This window comes from Ursus americanus, chromosome 5 (genome assembly GCF_024610735.1).
Source record: "Ursus americanus isolate L20-20 chromosome 5, mUrsAme1.1.p, whole genome shotgun sequence".
Taxonomy (NCBI): Eukaryota; Metazoa; Chordata; class Mammalia; order Carnivora; family Ursidae; genus Ursus; species Ursus americanus.
The window spans coordinates 78,016,914-78,038,621 of NC_142131.1; positions in this window are offsets into that span (position 1 = coordinate 78,016,914).

A 21,708-nucleotide genomic window follows, 5' to 3' on the forward strand; every position below is an offset into this window, starting at 1 on the left:
CAGGGTCCTGCGATCGAGTCCCACATCAGGCTCTTGGCTCAGCGGGGAACCTGCTTCTCCCTCTCCCTCTGCCTGCCACTCCCCGTGCTTGTGCTCTCTCTCCGTCAAATAAATAAATAAAGTCTTCTAAAAATGTTTAATTTTTAAGTAATTATATACTACAGAAAATGTATAGGAAGGTCCTGTGTACTTTTCACCCAGTGTTAATGTTGTAAATAGCTATAGCACAATATAAAAAGCAGGAAATTGACATGGGTACAATCCACAAACCTGACTGATATTTCACCAATTATTCATGAATTCATTTTGTGTGTGTACATATATAAGTCTATGCAGTTTTAGCACATGAACTTTACATAAACGCCACTACATCTAATATACAAACTGTACCATCACCACAAGACCATCATGCTACACCTTCATAGTCACCCCATCTCATCCCTAACCCCTGTAAACCACTGATCTGTTCTCCATTTTTATAATTGTTATTTCACAAATGTTAGATAAATGGAGTCATGCACTCTGTATCTCTGACACATGTTTTCCAACACCACCAAACTATTAACTCAGTCCTGACACTAGCTACCTGGAGATAGGATTAGATCCCACAGATTAAAAGCTTAGTACCACAAGACTGTCCCCACTTCAGAATCCATTCACAAGTCCAAATTGTTACTGACCCCCTCCTCAGGTTAATTAATTTGCTAGAGTGGCTCACAGAACTCAGGGAAACATTTACTTACTTTTACCATTTTATTATAAAAGATATTATAAAAGATATAGATGGACATCTAGATGAAGAAGTATATAGGGTAGAGTCCAGAAAGGTCCTGAGTGCAGTAGCTTCTGTCCCCATGGAACTGGCATGTGCTACCTTCCAGGCATGTGATGTGTTCACCACACTGGAAACTCTCCAAATCCTGCCCTCTTCGGTTTTTAATGGAGACTTCATTACATAGGCACCATTGAGTAAATTATTGGCCATTAGCGATTGAACTCAACCTCTAGCCCCTCTCCCCTCCCTAGTGGTCAGGTGATGAGGACAGAAGTTCTAATGCCCTGGCAGCCAGCCCCTAGGCTTAGATTACTTAAGAGATTTCCAAAATTCACTTCCTTAACATACTAAGGTGTGAGGGGAAGGGGTTTGTTATGAATAACAAAACATTCCTTTCACCTTTATAGCTCTGATGCTATTTTAGGAACTGAGGACAAAAGATAAAATATAGCAAAAGATGCTCCCATTACTTTGACTACTTAGGAAATTCCAAGGATTTTAGGAACTTTGCACCAGAAATAGGACAAAGATCAAATATGTATTTCTTATAAGTCACAAAATTACAATATTTTTTAGAGACTGGCTTTATTCACTAAGCATAATTTCTTGAGGTTTATCCAAATTCTGTATTATCAACAGTCATTCCTTTTTACTGCTAAATCATATTCCATTTTATGGGTGTACCACAAATTGTTTAACTGTTTCACCCATTGGAAAAGTCTTTGGGTAGTTTTCCGTTTAGGGTTTTCAGGAATAAAGCTGTTAAAACATTTATAAACAAGTTTCTTCATGAGAAAAGCTAAGATGGTGGACTAATAGGAAGACCCCATGCTTGCCTCGTCCCTTGAACACAGCTGGATAAAGATACAATCATTCTGAACACCCAAGAAATTGATCTGAGGGTTGACAGAACAAACTGCACAACTAGAGGGAGAGAGGAGGCCAGATCGTGGATGGTGGGATGTGCAGAGACATGATTTGGGGAAGAAAAGGATTGTGGGTACTGTGGAGGGGAGGGAGCCCTGATCACAGAGTGAGGTGGGAGAGAGGAGAGACAGCAGCACACAGAGGATCACACAAGGAAGATAATTCCCCAATGCCACTGACTGGGTAAAGTAAAGGGGCTGATTACCATGAGTTTTTACAATCAGTGGAGCTCCAAGACTGGTTTTAGAGGTCCATACCCTGGCTGGTGTTGACTCTGGTAGGTGCTGCAGTGCTCCTGTGGAAAAGGAGGATAGAGACCCAGGAGCAGACAGATCCCCAGATCTGTCTGGGGGACAGACAGTTCCCCCTTCTTGGAGTGCATCTGGGAGAGGTGCCATTGCCTCTGAGGGGACAAAAGAGCTGGCAGGTGCCATTGCACTCCCCCACCCCTTAGCATAGGAGCACAGATACCTGCTCAGTGTGGCTAACCTGGACATGGGCTTTTTGCTCTGGTTTACTCCAACCTACAAGCTCTTGTGGGTTGGTTCAATGGCCCTTCTGGGACAAACCTGCACTGACCCCAGGGTGGCAAGACTCACCCCCCCAGTGTGGGTCTGCACTACACCGGGTCCCTAAAGTTTAGAGATTTTAAACCCATCTTGTCTGCCTGGGATAAAGCACAGGTGCACTGTACTGCCACATAGGCAGACAGCTTGGACACAGACAGGGTGAAGGCAGGGATCTGAGGGATGCCCGGGACACATGAGGGGAGATTGTTTGCTCTTCTGTTAGGGCTTCTGGACATCAGCAGGAGAAAACTCCCCTCTCCAGGGCCAATGGAGAGGGCTGGTACTATTTTTTCTCCCCTGTCCATCAGCATGGACTGCCTTCAGTGAGGAGCAGAGCACCAACAATGGAGGCCCGAGCCTCTTATACCAAGCCACATCCCCCTGCACTCAGCAGGTGCTTCTTTACTAGGTAAGTTTGCCTGGGAACCAGAGCTGGGGACCCCTCCCCCAGAAGACCAGCACAAACCCTTTGCATGCACCAAGTCTACTGGCCATAAAGTGCCATAAAGCTTTAGCTTTAGTGGAAATAGCATCAGATCTCTATTAGCAAGCAGACCAGAGCACTCCTAGTTAAAACTCACCACACTCTGGACAAGGTCCCCAAACTCCCCACTGTAGACAAGGAGAAACTCTGAGGAGGGCTGGCCTGAGGGAAAGAGCAGGCAAAATACAGCAGCAGAGTGCACACAGCATACATCAGAAACACTTCCTGAAGAACCAGGCCCTGGACAGTACGTGACCTCTCCTTAATAAGTCATTATTCTCTGGAGCAAGAAACATAACAGGCTTTCCTAACACAGAGAAGAGAACAGAAACCTAGACAAAATGCCAAGATGGAGAAATTCATCCCAAAAGAAAGAACAAGAAAGGGTCAAGGCCAGGGATCTAATTGAAACAGTTATAAGTAATATGCCTGATCCAGATTTTAAAACAGCAATTATAAGGATATTAGCTGGGTCTGAGAAAAGCATAGAAGGCACAAGGAAGTCACTTCCCACAGAGATAAAAGACCTAGAAATTAGGCCAAAATAAAAAACGCTATAACTGAGATGTGAAACAGTTGGATGTAATGATAAATGGATGGAAGAAGCCAAAAATAAATAATTGATATAGGAGATAAAATTATGGAAAATAATGAAGCTTAAAAGAAGACGAAAAGAAAAATATTGGATCACGAATGTAGACTTATGGAACTTAGCAACTCCATAAAGCATAACATTCCTATCATAGGAGTCCCAGAAAGAGAAGGGAAGGAAAAAGGTGCAGAAGGCTTATATGAGCAAATTATAGCTAAAAACTTCCCTAATCTTGGGAAGGAAACAGACATCCAGATCAGGAAGGCAGAGAGAACTCCCATCAAAATCAACAAAGCAGGCCAATACGAAGACATATCATAGTAAAATTTGCAAAATATAGAGATAAGGAAAAAGTCCTAAAAGCAGCAAGATAAAAGAAATCCCTAACTTATAAGGGAAGACTTATAAGGGAAGACAAATAAGGTTAGCAGTAGATCTCTCCTCAGAAACTTGGCAGGCCAGATAGAAGAGGCATGATATATTCAACATGCTGAAGGGGAAAAAGAAGCAGCCAAGAATACTCTATCCTCTCATTCAGGATAGAAGGAGAGATAAAGAGGTTCCCAGACAAAAATTAAAGGAGTTCATGACCACTAAATCAGCCCTACAAGAAATATTAAAGGGGACCATTTGAGTGGGAGAGAAAAACTAAAAGTGACAAAGACCAGAAAGGAACAGAGACAATCTACAGGAACAGTGACTTTACAGGTAATGCAATGGCACTAAATTCATATCCTTCAGTAACCACTCTAAATGTAAATGGACTAAACACTACAATCAAAAGACGTAGGGTTTCATAATCAATTAAAAAAACAAGACCCATCTATATGTTCCCAACAAGAGACTAATTTTAGACCTAAAAACACCTGCAGATTGAAAGTGAGGGGCTGGAGAACCATCTATCATGCTAATGGATGTCAAAAGAAAGCCAGAGTAGCCATATTTATATCAGACAAACTAGATATTAAACCAAAGACTGCAACAAGAGATGAAGCACTATATCATAACAAAGGGGACAATCCAAGAAGATCTAACAATTGTAAATATTCATGCCTCCAACCTGGGAGCACACAAATATATAAAACAGCTAATAACAACTTTGACAATAATACAATATAAGTAGGGGATTTTACCACCCCACTTATAGCAATGGGCAGATCATCAAAGCAGAAAACCAACAAGGAAACAATGGCTTTGAATGACACACTGGACCAGATGGACTTAATGGATATATTCAGAACATTGCATCCTAAAGCAGCAGAATACACATTTTTTTCCAGCACACATGGGGCATTCTCCAAAAACAGATCACATACTGGGTCACAAATCACTGTTCCTGTAGATTGTCTCTTCTCACTGCTTTCAAGAGCAAAGAGGTAACTGACTTTCCTAACACATGGAAATAGAGAAAGTTTGGCAAAATGAGGAGAAAGAGGAATTTATCCCAAATAAAAAAAAAAACAAAACAGGATAAAATCACAGCAAAAGACCTAAGCAAAACAGAGAAAAGTAATATGCCTGATAGGGAATTTAAAGTAATAATCATAAAGGTACTTGCTGGACTTGAGAAAGAGTGGAGCACATCAGTGAGATCCTTAACAAAGAGATAAAAAAGAACCAATCAGATATGAAGAATACAATAATTGAAGTTAAATATACACTAGATGGACTAAACAGCTTGCTAGAAGAAGCAGAAGAACGAATCAGCAACTTGGAGGACAGAGTAATGGAAAGTTATCAAGCTGAACAGATGAGAGAAAAAATTTACACAAAATGAGAATAGACTTAGGGAACTCAGTGACTCTATCAAATGTAAAAACATTTGTATTATAGGGATCCTGGAAGAAGAAGAGAGAAAAGAGGGCAGGAAATGTATTTCTTCAAGAAATAATAGCTGAAAACTTCCCAAATTCAGGGAAGGAAACAGAAATTCAGATCTGGGAGGTACAGATATCCAACCCAAGGAAGTCCACATCAAGACACATAGTAATTAAAGTGGCAAAAAGCAGGGATAGAGAAAGAATTATAAAAGCAACAAGAGAAAAGAAGACAGTTACATATAAGGGAAACCCTATAAGGGGATTTTTCAGTAGAAACTTTACAGGCAAGAAGAGAATGGCATAATATATTCAAAGTGCTGACAGGAAAATTATGAGGCCAACAATACTCTATTCAGCAAGGCTATCATTCAGAATAGCAGAGATACAGAGTTCCCTAGACAAACAAAAATTAAAAGACTTCATGTCCACTAAACCAGCCCTACAAAAAATGTTAAAGTAGACTCTGTAAATGGAATGGAAAAAGCATAAGTAAGAGAAAAATAGGAAGCACAAAAGGAGTAAAAATAAGAATATCAGTCAAGGGACTCACAAAAGAAAAGGAAGTAAAATATGACACCATATACATAAAACGTGGGGAGGGGAAGAATAAAGAATGTGATCAAATTTAAGTGAACATCAACTTAAGATAGACTGCTATATGTAGAAGATGTTATATACATACTTAGTGGTACAAATCAAAAACCAGTAATAGATATGCAAAAAAATGAAGAGAAAGGAACCCACATGTATTACTAATGACAGCAAACTTAGGGTGAGAGAAGACAGCAAAGGAAGAAAGGAACAGAGAAAATCCACAAAAACAATCACACTAATTCCAAGGGATATGTACACCTCTATGTTTATTGCAGCATTATTTACGGTAGTAAAACTATGGAAAACCTAATTGTCCATTGATAGATGAATGGATAAAAAAGATGTGGTAGATATATACAATGAGACATTTTTCAGCCAAAGAAAATAATGAAATCTTGCTATTTGCAACAACATGGATAGATCTGGAGAGTATAATGCTAAGTGAAGCAAACCAGTCAGAGGAAGACAGATACCATATGATTTCACTCAGATGTGGAAGTTGAGAACAAAAGAAATGAACAAAGAATAAAAAAGAGACAACCCCCAAAACAGACTCTTAACTATAGAGAACAAACAGATGGTGACTAGAGGGGAAGTGGGTGGGGGAATGGGTGCAATAGGTAAAGGGATTAAGAGTACATCTCTTTCTTTTTTTAAAAGATTTATTTATTTGAGAGAGAGAGAGAGCCGGGGGAAGGGGCAGAAGGAGTGGGAGTGAGAGAGAATACCAAGCAGATTATTCACTGAGAGCTAAGCCCGATGAGGGGCTCCATCTCAGAAGCCTGAGATCATGATCTGAGGTGAAATCAGGAGTTGGACACTTTAACCAACTGAGCCACCCAGGTGCCCCTAAGAGTATACACTGAGTAGTGAGTAGTATATGGAATTGTTGAATTACTGTATTGCACACCTGAAACAAATATAACACTGTATGTTAATTACATGAGAATTAAAATTAAAAAAAATTAAAAATCCAACAAACAAAACAACCTATAAATGAATTCAGGGAGAACTGATATCTTTATTAGGTTGAGATTTTTGGTCCTTGCATGTGGTATGTCTCTCCAAGAATTTAGGTCATCTTTTATTTCTTTCATTTGCATTTTGTAATTTTTATCACACAGATCCTATTCATATTTTGTTAGATTTATACCTGAGCATTTCATTTTCTCCAAAGCAATTACAAGTGGTATTGTGGCTTTGATTTTCTACCTGTTCACCATTAGTATATAAAAATGCAATTCATTTTTGTGTATTCATCTAGTATCCTGAGAGCAGGTCAAGCTCAATAATTTGCTTTAGGGGAATTTATTTTGCAGATTTTCCTGGGATTTTCTACGTAGACCATCATGCCATTTGGAAATGGAGTTGTATTTTTCCCTTTTCAATTAATATCCCTTGTATTGCTTTTAAGTGACTTATTACAGTGGCCAGATCTTTCCATGTTGAATAATAATGAGAGCCAAAATTCTTGCCTTGTACCTAATCTTAGAGGAAAAGCATTCAGTCTTTTACCATTAATTATGATGTTGGTTGTAGATTTTTTTGTAAGATATTCTTTATAAGGTTGGAGAGGATCACTTCTATTCCTACTGCAGTAACATGAATTTTTAAAATCAGGAATATGGCTGTTGAATTTTGTCAAATACTTTTTTGTGCCAACTGATATGGTCATACAAGATTTTTCTTCTTTAGCCTGTGCAGATATGGTGGATTATATTGATTGATATTAGAATACTAAGCCAGTCTTGCATACCTGGAATAAATTAAATCCTACTTCTTCATGATGTATTATTTGTATACATTGTTGGATTTGATTTGCTAAAATTTTGCTGAAGATTTTAATATCTATATCCATGAGAGATTTGGTCTTTTATGTGCTGTATTTATCTGATTTTGGTATCACAATACTGGCAGCAAAAAATGATTTGAGAAGTATTCCCTTCTTATATTTTATGGATAATATTTTATAAAACTGGCATTAATTCTTCCTTAAATATTTGGTAAAATACTCCAACGAAACTATCTGGGCTCAAGGATTTCTCTTGGGGAGGTTTATAGTTATAGATTCAATTTCTTTAATAATTTTAGGAATAGTCCCGTTATCTACTTCATCTTGGCTTAATTTTCGTAGTTTGTGGTTTTGAAGAATTTCTCCATTCCTTTAAGTTGTCAAATTTATGAACATAAATTTGTTCATAGTATTCCCTCATTATTCTTTTAATGGCTGCAAGATCTGTTGCAATAATTTCTTTAATTACTGATAATTGGTGATTAATGTCTTATATCAATCTTGACAAAATTTGTGGATTTTTTTCAGAAAAGTAGGTTTTGTTTAACTAATTTTCTCTATTTTCTTCTTTCAATTTCATTGGCTGCTGCTTTTATCTTTTTTTTTTAAGATTTTATTTATTTATTCGACAGAGATAGAGACAGCCAGCGAGAGAGGGAACACAAGCAGGGGGAGTGGGAGAGGAAGAAGCAGGCTCAAAGCGGAGGAGCCTGATGTGGGCTCGATCCCATAACGCCAGGATCACGCCCTGAGCTGAAGGCAGACACTCAACCGCTGTGCCACCCAGGCGCCCCTGCTGCTTTTATCTTTGTTAATTCTTTCCACCTGCTTGCTTGGTATTTATTTTTGTTCTTTTTCCAATTTTTGGAGGCAGGAACTTAGATTATTGAGTTCTACTGAGTTCTGTTTTCTAATATAAGCATTTATTGCTATAAGTACCTCTCTGAGCACTGCTTTAGCTGCATCCCACAAATTTTGATACCTTGTGCTTTCTATTTTATTTCCTGTGGGACTCATGCATTATTTAGAAGTATGTTGTCTAATTTCCAAATATTTGGAGTTTTTTTTTGGCTGCCATTCTGTAATTGATTTCTTGTTTTAGTCTAGTATGGTCTGAGAACATACTCTATGATTTCTACCCTTTTAAATTTGTTAAGGCTTATTTTATAACCCCAGATAAGGGTTATCTTGATAAGTGTCCTATGGATGTCAGAAAAAAATGTGTATCTTACTGTCTTTTTGTTGATAGCATTGCTGGATTCTTCTATTTTGCTGATTTTCTGTGTTAATTTTACCAATTGATAAATAAGGACTGAAGTCCTCAACTATACTTGTGAATTTGTCTATTTCTCCTTTCAGCTTTCAGATTTTTGCTTTGTGTATTTTGAAGCTTTATTGTTTGGTACATATACATTTAGAGTTGCTGTATCTTCTTGGTGGATAGATCCTTTTGTTATTATGTAATGTACCTCTTTGTCCCTACTAACTTTCTTTGCACCAAAGTCTACTTTATCTGATATTAATATAGCCTTTTCTGATTAAAAAAATGTTTGCTTGGTTCATCCTTTTAATTTTCAGCCATATGTATATCATTGTGTTTGAAGTGAGTTTTTGCAGCCAATATATACTTAGTCCTGCCAAGCTCTTTCAATTTGTGTATTCAGACCACAGGCATTTAAAGTAATTATTGGTATATCAGGGCATGCATCTGTCATTTATTATTTGTTATATGTTCCCTATATTTCTCATTCTTCTCTTTTTTTTCCTTCCATCCTGTGAGTTACCTGAGCATTTATAGTTCAATTTTGATTTGTTTATAATGTTCTCCAGCACATCAGTTTTTCTGTAGTTTTTTTAGAAGTTGCTGGGTATAATCTTACACATGTGTAACCACAGCCTACCAGTGTTGATGTCTTACCATTTTAAGTGAAATGTAGAAACTTTACTTACCTTTATACTCTCCACTCTTAAAATATAAGTATTTCCATTATATACATTGAACACCAGATCAGATGATGTTACAACTTTTGCTTCATCCATAAAATGTGATTAAAGAAACTCATGAGGTGAAGGATTGTGTATTACATTCACTTCTATTTTTACCTATTGTTTCTTTCCTGAAGGTCTCAACCTCTCTCCATTACTATTTTCTTTCTATTTGGAGATCTTCCTGTCTGTTAACAATAAATTCTCTTTAGTTCTCCTTTGTCTTAGAGTATCATTATTATTTCCCATTCATTCCTGAAGGAAGGACATGGGATTCAAAACTGACAGTTCTTTGCTTTCAGCACTTGAAAAATGTGCCTGGCCTCCACTGTTTTAGATGAGACTTCTGTTGTCATTCAACTTGGTGCTCCTTTCCATGCAATATCTTGCTTCTCTCTGGCTGTTTTAAAATTGTTTCCTTGTTAGATTTCAGGAGTTTAATTATTAGCTTTTGGAAGTTTAATTTTGCTGTGTCTTGGCATGGATTTTTCTTTTATCCTTCTTGGGATTTGCTCAGCTTCTTGAATTTGTAGGTTCATGTCTTTTGTCAGATTTGCCAATGGGCTTTTCAGCCATTATTTCTTCCAATACATATTCATTTCCTCCACATTGTCCTCTCCTACTTCTGGGGCTCTCTTAATATGAGTTCTATGAAGGCTAGACCTCCTGTTTCTATAGTCTCTTAAGCTCCTGAGGGTTGTTTGTTTGTTTGTTTGTTTTGGTCTACTATGTTCTCTCTGTTCAGACTGGGTAAATTCTACTGATCCGTTTTCAAGTTCATAGACTCTGTTCTCTGTCATCTTCACTTACTGTTGAGTCTGTCTAGCAAGTTTTAAAATTTTAGTTATTGTGTTTCAGTTGTACAATTTCCACTTGGTTCTTTTTTCACCATTTTGTTCCTTATTTATAACTTCTATTTCATTGCTTAAAATTTTATTTTTTTAAATTTGTTTCAAGAGAGAATTTGTAATTGATTATTGAAGTATTTTATGATGACTGCTTTAAAATCCTTGTCCATCAGGGTTCCTGGTTGCTTCAGCTGGTTAAACGTCTGCCTTCAGCTTAGGTCATAGTCCCAGGATCCTGAGATTGAGCCCTGAGTCTGGCTCCCTGGAACCTGCCTCTCCCTCTCCCTCTGCTGCTCCCCCTGCTTGTGCACTCACTCTCACTCTCTCTGTCAAATAAATAAATAAAATCTTTAAAAAAAGTCCAACAAAATCCTTGTCTGATGATCCATATTACTTGTCTTGGTATTGGTGTCAGCCAGATGTCTTTTCTTATCTAAATTGTGGTTTCACTGGTTCTTGGTATGAGGAACAATTTTTCTGTTATATCCTCAAAGTTTTTGTTATGATGTTAAGAGATTCTTTACCCTATTTTAATCTTCTATTTAGCAGGTAGTTTTGCTGTTGAGGGTTAGCCTTTAAATTCTGACCTATTTTTTATGAGCTCGACAGTGTAGCTTTTGGAGCCTTGCAAATGCTGTTCTGAACTGCTTCATTCTTCTGGGGCTCCTGGGACTCCTGCTCAGTTGCTGCTGGTGTTGTCTGTGGGGACAGAGAATGCTCACTGGGTTACCTGGTGTCCCTGGGCCACCTTCTGTTTAAGAGGGGGGTTGGGTTAGAGGCCATTTCTCTTGGGTCTCCATATACCGCTGGTAAAGGGCAGGGAGACCAAGGGCTTTGCTGCTGCTGCTGCCATGGGCAGTTGGGGCTGCTTGCTGATAACTTGGTTGTGGAATGAGGGTTGAATCTCCCCCCTCAGTCTCTGTTGGGCTTCTCCTTTCTTGTCCTTTGGCCAGTGAAAGCAGGATTTTATTACTGTTGTCGTTTAGTAGACACCCATTGGTAGTTCCAGGTTTCAAATCTCTCTGGCATCGAGTCCTGGATATATACGAGAGATTAAACACACACACACACACACAGGGAACTCACCCCATGTCACTACTAAAATCATGAGGTTCCTAGTCAGTCCACTTTTATTTTCCCAGCCTTCAGAGTGTTTTTTTACTGTCATCTGTATAATAATTTCTGAGGTATTTTGTTGCATTAGAAGGGAGAAGCAGGAAATAGTAAGTTTATATCATCTTGTTATGGTACTGGTGTCTCTAACATTGCTTTTCGAAGAGAGGCTTTGCTGACCACCTCACTCTGCCATTCTGGAAGCCCCATCCCCAATTCAGTTTAATCGTAAATTTTCTGACAAAAGTCTCATTTATTCCACACTTGTATCCTCCTCTCAAGGGTCCTAGCACAGTCCCAATTACCCATCACATATTCCCATGAATTTCAATTGTTACTTAAAATCTGTTTTTTAAATGGTAAAGGAACTAATTATATTACATAAACATTTTGGGATCATTTTTTCCCTGTATTCCTGGTCTGTTCTCTAGGTTCACCTTTGTTCTTGCTGAAATTATTCTTCAATACTTCCTTTAGTGAGGCTGTATGGGAGTAAGTTCTCTTAATTATTTTGTATCTTCAATGACTTTTTTAGCCCTTACTTTTTTTTTTTAAAGATTTTGTTTATTTACTTGACAGAGGGAGACAGCCAGAGAGAGAGGGAGCACAAGCAGGGGGAGTGGGAGAGGAAGAATCAAGCTCCCAATGGAGGAGCCCGATGTGGGGCTCGATCCCAGGACTCTGGGATCACGCCCTGGGCTGAAGGCAGACGCTTAATGACTGAGCCACCCAGGCGCCCCAAGCCCTTACTTTTGAAAGATAATATAGATAGGTATAAAGTTTTTAGGTCGATACATATATCCTCTTACCACCTTGATATTAGGGCATGGTTATCTGAAGACACTATGAGTTTTGAGTCTTTGGGCAAGTACTTTCCCATGGATAAGATTTTGTGTTCTGGTCTCATGGTCAGTCATTCAAATGTGGACTCGTGTGTTGGGTAAGTTATTAATCCTGTTTCCTTACAGATAAAATGGGGATAATCATAAGCGACAGTTATAGAATGCTTATATAAGTCCTGCATGATGTCAAGTGCTTTGTCATTATTACCCTTTTTATTCCTCATGTAGTCACTATTATTTTGTCTTTTACAGATGATGAAGCTAAGATCCAGAGCAAACTCGAGGACAGTGACATCATGACTCATCTGCATAGGGGCTGACCCTCAAATCTGAGTGTCTAGGCTTTACTCTGTGCTTGTAGTGCAATATTACATTCCATGTAGGGTCATTTTGATACTTAAATAAGATAATCATCTAAAGTGCTAACTGTAGTACGTGACTTATACTTGTGCTTGGTACGTTTTATCCCTTATGATTTCTTCCCCATCTGCTGGCCACGTCTGCGGCCCCACACTCCCTTAGGAAATCCTCCCATGACCCTTGGCTGTTATGGGAATGCTCATGTGTTGGCTGAGGCGCTGGCCCAGATGCTTCTCAACTTCTCATTCCTCAAGCTGCCAAGAGTGGTACTGGTCTCCATGTAGAGCCCCAGGGAAGCACCTCGTCTCCATCCCAGATCTACTCTCTGTGTCATGACATGGAAGCATCTGCATTTATGGCCAGAGCATCATAAAACCTCTTTTCAGTAACACCACCAGCTTCTCCATAGGTGCGCAGATCAGTATATGGGACCATGTTAAGGACAGATGTCAATCTGCTATCCCCCATACACCCTCCTCCTCCTCCTCTCTTGCCTCTGCCCCCTCCCCCAAATTTCCCTTGTCTTCTTATCCCATTGTCCCACTTCCAGCCACTCATATTCTCCATTGCTAGTTTTACTGATTCAAATTTAGTTTCCTCCTTTAGGACACTGAGAGCCACAGGGCAGAGCTTCAACAGTTTAAGCTAAAAGAGAACAAAGTGCCTGAGACCTGAATCAGAGATAAGTCCTGAAAGAGGAGGGGAAGACTGAGGCAAGGCATGCCACCAACACCAGAACAGAGAAGGGACAGAAACAGATCTGCTGAGAGGTAGAGAAAGATGATCCCCCAAGTGCCTTTCAAGGGGATTGAGGAGGAGGAGGTCCCGTAGCAGCATCTCTTTGTGAATGACAGACATGTGACAGGCACAGTAAGACTCTCACTGCTTAATGTTGGAGCCTGGTATTTGTTTACTACAACCAAAGCTGAGCATCAGGGGTGGCAGCACCAGGGGACTGGAAAAGGCTGTGTCCAGATCTCCTGGTCCTTCCCCTACAGCAGTGATCAAAGAGATACACAACAGGTTGGCCCTCAGCTCGGGGCCTCAAGATATAATGGATGATTCAGAGGACAGGCCAAATTCCACATGGCTTATGTGCAAGGGGAGTGTCTAGCACAGCCTGAGAGATCCTGGGCTCCTGGAGGGGCAGCCTTCTGGATGAGGCAAGTGCGGACCTGAGGCAGGGGTCCCCCCTGCTGCCACTGCTGAACCGTCTCCTGAAAAAACACAATGCTCTGGCCTCTCTCCCAGAGGCCTTGGGTTTATTCTCTGAGATGCTGCATTTTGTACTGTACTCTATTTTGTCTGGTGTGGCCATGAGAGGCAGGGTGTGGATCTTTCCTGAAGGATGTGGATATCATTTGTATCCTACACCTTATAACCCAAGGTGTCCACAGACAAGTGAGTGGATGTAGAAAGGTAGATGGGAGCCAGGCAAAAGAGGGAAGCTTGGGGATCAGTGCTTAATTTCCTATGAAGTCAATGGAGTCAAAAGAGGTAGGCACATCTTCCTTTACAATGCATCTTAAAAAAAAAAATCTTCTTTTCTCCCCTTCTCTCCCTGCATTTATCCAATGTTAACAACATTCTCACATGAATGTATATACACATAAATGCATATAAATGTATATATACATAAAGGCATATAAATATATATACACATAAATGGCACACAGAAAAAGTTACAAAAATGGGTTATAATGTCTCTGCCTCTTAACACATCTAAGAGATCTGCATGAATCAGTTAATAGGGATCTAGCATATTCCTTTTAAGACCCTAATCCTGAGTGTCACCTTAACCCTAAAGTACCAACCCAAGCCCTAACCTTAAGGTCTTAAATTTAAGGCCCTAACTCCAATCCTAACGTTAGGGTCCTCACCAGAACCCTAAACCCCATGCCCTAATCCTACCAACCCTAAGGCTGACTTGAGGTCTTACTCCCCAAGGGAGATAAACCGCAATGCACCCCCTCACTATTGAGGAGAACCGGGAAATTTTTTTGCAATAACATTCTTGTATGTGATCTTAATTAGTGAATATTTCCTCAGAATTGCTATCCAGGAACGAGATTATAGGATCTTTCTAATGCTATGAGACATTGCCAAATTGTTTTCCAACGCGAAATGAAAGGTATTTCCTCCTGTGATGTGTGAGAAGCCCCATTTTTCCTCATCACCAACCAGATACAGGATTTATCACCTCCAACTTCTCTCCATTTTAAGTAGCCATTGACCAGGGGAGCTGGGTGGGAAAACAGATCCCACACATTCATTCCGAGGCGCCGAGGAACTGCCCCCCCCCCGCCCCGGGGGTCCGCACACGCCCAGAAGGAGACCTGGGAAGAGGTAGCTCCGACCGCCCATGCTAACGTTCTCAGAGCATCCCTATGAGCTGCGCCTTGGAAACAAGTGAGGCCCTAGAAGAGACGCTGGGACAGGCTGTGCGCTCATTAAGGGACGAGTGATGGTCTCCTGGTGCCACCCAGCCCAGGGCGCCCACTCCCAGTGCTCATTGCCATATACCCCGTGATCTCCGCGGTCCGACCCCTGGCGTCCCGAAATGAGTCGGGCGTGCCCAGGTCAGAACGCGAGCTGCTTCTCTGAGCGAGCTTCCCTGTACCTTAAACATTGGGATATACCTGTTTCATTGGGGGTGGGAAACCCAAGACGGGAGAATTTGGCAATTAAGAACGGGGGCCAGAACAGGCAAGGCCGGAAAGAAACCAAAGGGAGCACGGAGGGGGACTCAGAGAGTGCGAAGGGATTACAGGACAGAGGAATCGGAGAGACACAGAAAGACGCCAGGCAGCTGGCAGGGCGCCAGGGTCCCGGTGCTGCGCTCAACCTGGAGCCGCCAGGCTGCCGGGGAGAGCTCCTCTGCACGCAGACACCCAGAGGCACCAATCAGGCGAGCGGGTTCCGAGCTCATTTGCATATGCATTGCACCCCTCAGGGTGCGCTTCCTCCGGGCGCCACCTCGGTGCTAAACACAACTGTAGTTGAGGGATTTCCCCAATAGAGCGAAAGCCAAGTTCCCAGCCGGAGGTGCTCTCCCAGAAGGACCCGAGGACCCCAACTGGGTCGTCCCGGGATAGCAACCCTCCTTGCAGTAAGGCACAGAGCAAAAGCATTGTGAAAATGGAGAAAAGTGGAGAATTTCCAGAGAAGATGGGGAGAACAGGATAAAAGGAGGGTGGGAGCGCGAACAGAGAAGGGGAAAAATAAAGGCGGGGCCGCCTGTCCCTACTCACCGCACTCCCACCGCGGGGGCGCTCGGCAGTAACATTTCCGGTGGGGTGAGGCTTGGCCGGCTCAGCTCGTCTCGCTTTCTAGGGAGAAAGGAGGTCAAGGACAGCAGCGAGTTGGGGTCACGGCAGAGGTGGCCATTTAGTGCTCACAGCATCCAGAAGGAGGCAGCACTGGGCGTTCTAGGAGGTTGGGCTCAGCTCTCCCGGCAGGAGAGAGCTTGGGAAGCATAGCAGGGGAAGTTCCAGGAGGTGGACCTGCGGGGACTTTTGTACAGCTCTGCTTGTCCAGAATGCAACCAGTCAACCGTGGAGGGAGATCCTGGAGAGGGGGGCACAACCCCCCAATCTCATCCCCCACTCTGTCCCTGGTCTTTCAGTGCAGCATTCCTCTCCTCTGGAAGGCCAAATGCTTCTAATGTATTGGCCTGTCCCGTGTTATGGGACAGAGATTCCCTCCTGCTGTCTACAGGGACATTCCAAGGTGTTTCTAAGGTATTGAAGCTGAATCCTGTCTTACCCATCTTTAAACCAAAACCGTAATCAGGAGATCCTGGTGTCATGGCAGCTTGAATGCATCTCTGATCCCTCCACCATCTCCGTCCAGCAGGGTGTCCCATTGGCAAGGCAGCCATGGACCAGCAGGCAGGGCCTGGCCAGCTTGCCAAGGGCAAGTGGCCATTCCTCCCCAGGCCAAAAGGGAGCCTGGCTGCCAGGAACAGGGAGCCTTAGGGCAGATCAGAGGGAGTGGCATCCAGGCTCCTTGAGGGGAAGAACTGAGCCACCAGCCTACTGCTCCCCAGGGGGGACGTGTGTTTCCTGTTGCCACTGGCACTTAAATAGTTTAATGGCTTGAAACAACATACATCATTTAGCTTACCACAGAAGGCTTGCTGAGCTTCCCCATCTCAGGGACCTGCGGCTCCCGGCTCCCGAGCCCCTGCTGGCTGGCAGCTCTAGGGAGGGGAGGGGTTCTCTGTAACCATAGGCCTGTGGGTGGCAGCCTTTGTAACCTAGGAGACTAGGGGGCAGAGGGCACTAGGCAGAGATGTCTCACAGGGGCCACAGGTAACAGAACAGCAGCTGACAGTCCCCTGGCCAGCACTGGGCTCATGGACTCTTTTTTCCGGGGGAAGAGGGAAGTTAGCTGGGGCTCCAGTATCTGACCGCACTCACAGGCTGCGTGTTCCTACCCCCAGCCAGAGAGACGGCAGGAACATAGCTCCCGCCCCTCCCCCCACTCGCTCCTTTCATCTCCATTTTTTCCTCTTACTGCTGTCCTCTTCCTCCTCTACTTCCCCTCCGATATTCCCAGCTGGACTGTCTCATTTTCTCCCTCCCCCAAGGCCCTGATCCTGCTCCTGGTCCCGCATCTTTCCAAGGCCCCTACCTACTTACCCCACCAGGAGCAGAAACCAGGCAGATCCAAGTCCTAGGGGAAGGACTGAAGGCTCCGGGGCTCAAGGTCTCCAGGAACTCAGGAGGAACTATCGCTACCCTCCCCTCAAGCCTGACACCCTGCTTTGCTTCCTCCTCTCCAAATGTCTCACAGCCGCACTCAGGCCCTGGGATCCTGAATCTCCATCTGGGATCTGGTGTGGGCCCAGGCGATAGCCCCCACAGGACCTACCAGCTGTAACTGCCACGTCCCCTCCTATACCTTTACCCTCTTCTGCAGCGTCACCATTGCATTTCCGTTCGAATCCTTCTCCTACTGCCTTGAGGGCACGGGCTCTGTCTCATTCACTTTTGTATCCACAGTGCCTTGAGGACCCCATTATATGCATGGGGAAACTGAGGCAGGGGTGGGGATCCCATGGCCATCTACAGTGTTCTGTGGGACACCCTTTCTTGAGATGTCTGTGGATCACTTTACTCTGGGTCAGGAGACCTTCTGTGTGGGGCAGAGGAAGGAGGGAGCATTTGCCCTGCTCAGGCAGCAGGAGCAAAGGTCTTGACCAGAGATAGCATTGCAAGGAGACCAGACTTCTATGTGGGGCAGGTATTTAGGACCCTCCCTGGTGGGATGGTACTCAAGGCTATGGATAGCAGGGCCTGCCTGGAAGACACAGGATGCCTCTCTTCAGTCTTGCTGCAGCTCTACTCAGTGGGACAGACGAGCCTGTAATGGGAGGCTTGGTTTCAGGACTCGGACTGGGTGTTGAGCCTATCCATCCGGGTCTCCTCCGGTCCTTGGCCTTCTCACTGGATTTAACCTCCTGGGAGCAACATACTGCAGCTGGCATGTACCTTAGAAGTGCCTCACTAAAGAATGCGTAATAGTGTTTGCTCCATGGATGCCTGGGGTCTTGTATTAGTCAGGATTCCCCAGAGAAACAGAACCAAGTGTGTGTGTGTGTGTGTGTGTGTGTGTGTGTGTGTGTATCTGGTATTTATTACAAGGAATTGGCTCATGTAATTATGGAGTCTGAGAAATCCCACCACCTGCCATTGCAAGTGGGAGACCAGGAAAAGCTGGTGGTGTAATTTAGTTTGAATCTCAAGGCCTGAGAACCAGGGAAGCCAAATGGTGCAGATTCCAGCCTAGGTCTGAAGGTCTGTAACCCAGGAGCCCCGGGGGGGGGTGGTGGTGGCTGAGATAGATGCCCTAGCTCAAGCAATGAGGTGGAAAAGGGGTGAATTCCCCCTTCCCTCGCCTTTTGTTCTATCCAGGCCCTCAAGGGACTGGATGATACCCACACTGGGGAGGGCAATCTACTGAATCCGCTGATTCCAAAGTTAATCTCATCCAGAAACACACGTTCACAGACACGTACAGAAACAGTGTTTAATCTGGCTACCCCATTGATGAGGGAGCAGAAGGCAAGCTGACACCCTGCACCCCCCGCCCCCCTCAGGTGGGCTCTGTGTGGCATTCCTCAGGCACTTCTGGCTGCCCTAAAACTAAGGGAAGGAAAAACAATGGTGAACTGATAAAAATCAGAGGACGTGAGTCTTCAGTTTACCAATGTCTTAGTGATTTACAAGGAAAAAGCATTCTTATCAATAGCCTAACTTCCAGAGACCCCTAACTCAATTTCCTGGAGCCCTAATATCACCCTCCTCTCCACAGTGATATAGGAAACAGAGGCAGAAGGGAATGTAAACAAAATTAAACTTCTTTATAACCTGCAGCCTATTGTGATAGAGTATAGCATTCCTCAGGAATCTCTCAACTGTCTTAATATTAATGCCTCACTAGCAGGGAAAACCACCTGAACTTGGCAATAGCAACACCTCCTGAGTCTTCTTTAGCATATGAAAGTCCATTTGGACACCTCCTTTTTCCTTACCTCCCCCAGATCCCCAGTATAGAATCAGCTATTCCTCCCAGTCCCAGTGCAGCAGCTCTTTCTGCCCATGGGTCCTGTCCCCCCTGCTTTAATAAAATCACCTTTTTTGCACCAAAGGCCTCTCAACAATTCTTTCTTGGCCGATGGCTCCGGACCTCACTAACACCTTCCAAAACTACATCACCATGGCCAGTCAAGGTGACACATAAAATTAACCATCACAGGCCTCTTCACTTCTTGGCAGTTGTTATTCTACTGGAGTCCCTGTTTTATCCTCCTTCAGATTTTTTTTCCAGGGGCATAGACAGGTGTAATTTATTTTCTGAAAACACCGATCATATAGACACATACATGTGGTGCGGTGGGTGCAGAGACGCACTACCTCGAAGGGGGGACTTGCTTGCTCACCTGTGAGGAGTTTGTTCCGTGCACAGCCCTTGGCTATCAGCTTCAGCAATTGGCTTCAGCTGCAGAGAGCTGCCTCCTGAGGTCAGCCCTTCCCTGGCAGCCCTTTTCTGTGCCTGGGAGAGGTGTGGGTATAGAGATCCGGCCACCACATGTTGACCTAGCCAACGCTGATGGGTCATGCTTGCTCTGGAGTCCCTGTCAGCTGGCTGAGGCTCTGTTGAGCCTGCATTATGGTTGAACTTCTCCCTCTGCCCAAGGCCACTTCTGCTGGCTTCTTTCATAGATGTGTGTCCCTAATTGCTTCCTCCCCACCCACGGTCTCGCCATCATCTGCTCTGAAGAACCCCGACTGTGACACAGAGTGTACCTATTGTTTTAAACCCTGTTTCCGGTTAACTTACCAACGTTTGTAGTCATTTCAATGACAAAATAGTTGCAGTATCATTTTTAATAATTGCATCGTAGTCCATTATATGGATCTTACTGTGTTTAAACAATTGCATATTTTTAAAAAATTTTGCTATAAGCAATGCTTCTGTGTAATCCTTTCACTTACTACCCCTTTTCCTACTTAAAGATTAATCCGTTAAAAAAGGAAGAGCTAGATCAAAGCAGATGCACTTTTAAGAAAGCCTTTGGATTCCTTGTTTCAAAAGGCTCCCAGGGAGAGCATCTCATTTTCAATTTCCCAACTGGCAGTTTATGACGGCCATCATCTATTTTTATAACGTTTCCCAGTCTGGTAGGAGAAACAGTGCTCCATTGCTCTAATTTGCTCATAAGGTATTCATATGCCCCGCTGTCTCTGTGATTCGCCTGTTAGGGAGTTTGACCAACTTGGGAGGTTTTCCCATGATCTCCGAAGCCACCAAACATTGACCACAAAGGGGCGCTGTTCCCCCGTCAATATCCTGTGGTCGCACACTCTCCAGCTACCTTTCAGAGCCAGGAACGCAAAGTTCCAAGCGGGGTTTACGGAGAGTAAGTTAACAGCCTCAAAACCAGGAGGCGGGGACTCTGGTCTCTTAAGTCGTTTCTCTCGCCTCTAATTCGTTTTCAACCCCGGTCAGTTACAGCTCAGGCGGGGACCCCGAGCCAGCAGAGGGGGTGTGTCCGCGCCCCCTGCTCCCGGTTCCTGGGGCACCTAGGGCAAGTCTCCCGGGGAGAACCCCAGTACCCCACCCGCCAGATCTGGGGGGCCCCCAGGGGTCCTGTGTAGGTGGCAGAACCGGGGGAGCAGAGGCAGCGGCACCAGTAGCAGCAAATATAGATAAATTGCCATCAGCAGAAAAAGTATTTTTATCTGTGAAACATTTTATGCAAACCTCATGGGAACCACAAAACAAAACTCCAGGGCAGAAAAAGACAGCCTAAAGCCAGCAGAAGGAAGGAAATAATCAAGATGAGAGCACGGAAATAGCTGTTTGAGATGTTTTCAGAGAAATCGGCAAACCGGAACTAAGTAGAAACTTACAGTGATTACTGAAAATTCAAATACAAAACACAGGCGGAAAGCAGCGGAGAGGGCATGCATTCTCGGTTCTACACACAGAAAGGATTTTTGGGCATTACAAACCCCGACTTTGTGGCCAGGGCTCATGAGGCCTCAGACCGGGACCATGGGTTTCTGGCCTCGCGGAAGGCACATTAGACAGCTTCTCCTGCACACCTGGTTACAGGCGACTCTGCAGTCTCCGCCCTTGACTTTATCACAGGGCATTTGGGCACGGATGTCCCATTACCTTCATTTAACCTGCTCTTGCGTGGGCTGGATGCAGTTCACTGCTGGGTGTGTCACGTGTGTATTCGAGCTGGTTGTTGAGAGAGGCGCCAGATACGATGCGTAACCCCTCCAGGGCTCTTTGCCCGGTCCCAACAAGGCCGCCTCCGGGCTAAGGGGAGGCAATGGGTCTATTGTGAGACAGCCATGACGGGAAGGAGTTTCAGGGAAGTGGGCCCTCAGAGGCGCTATGGCCATTATCCTGCTCTCCCCTGGAGAAGGCGGACCTGGGGTGCCTGGGTGGATCGCCCGCCCATGCGCTCGAGAGGGTTCCAATCTC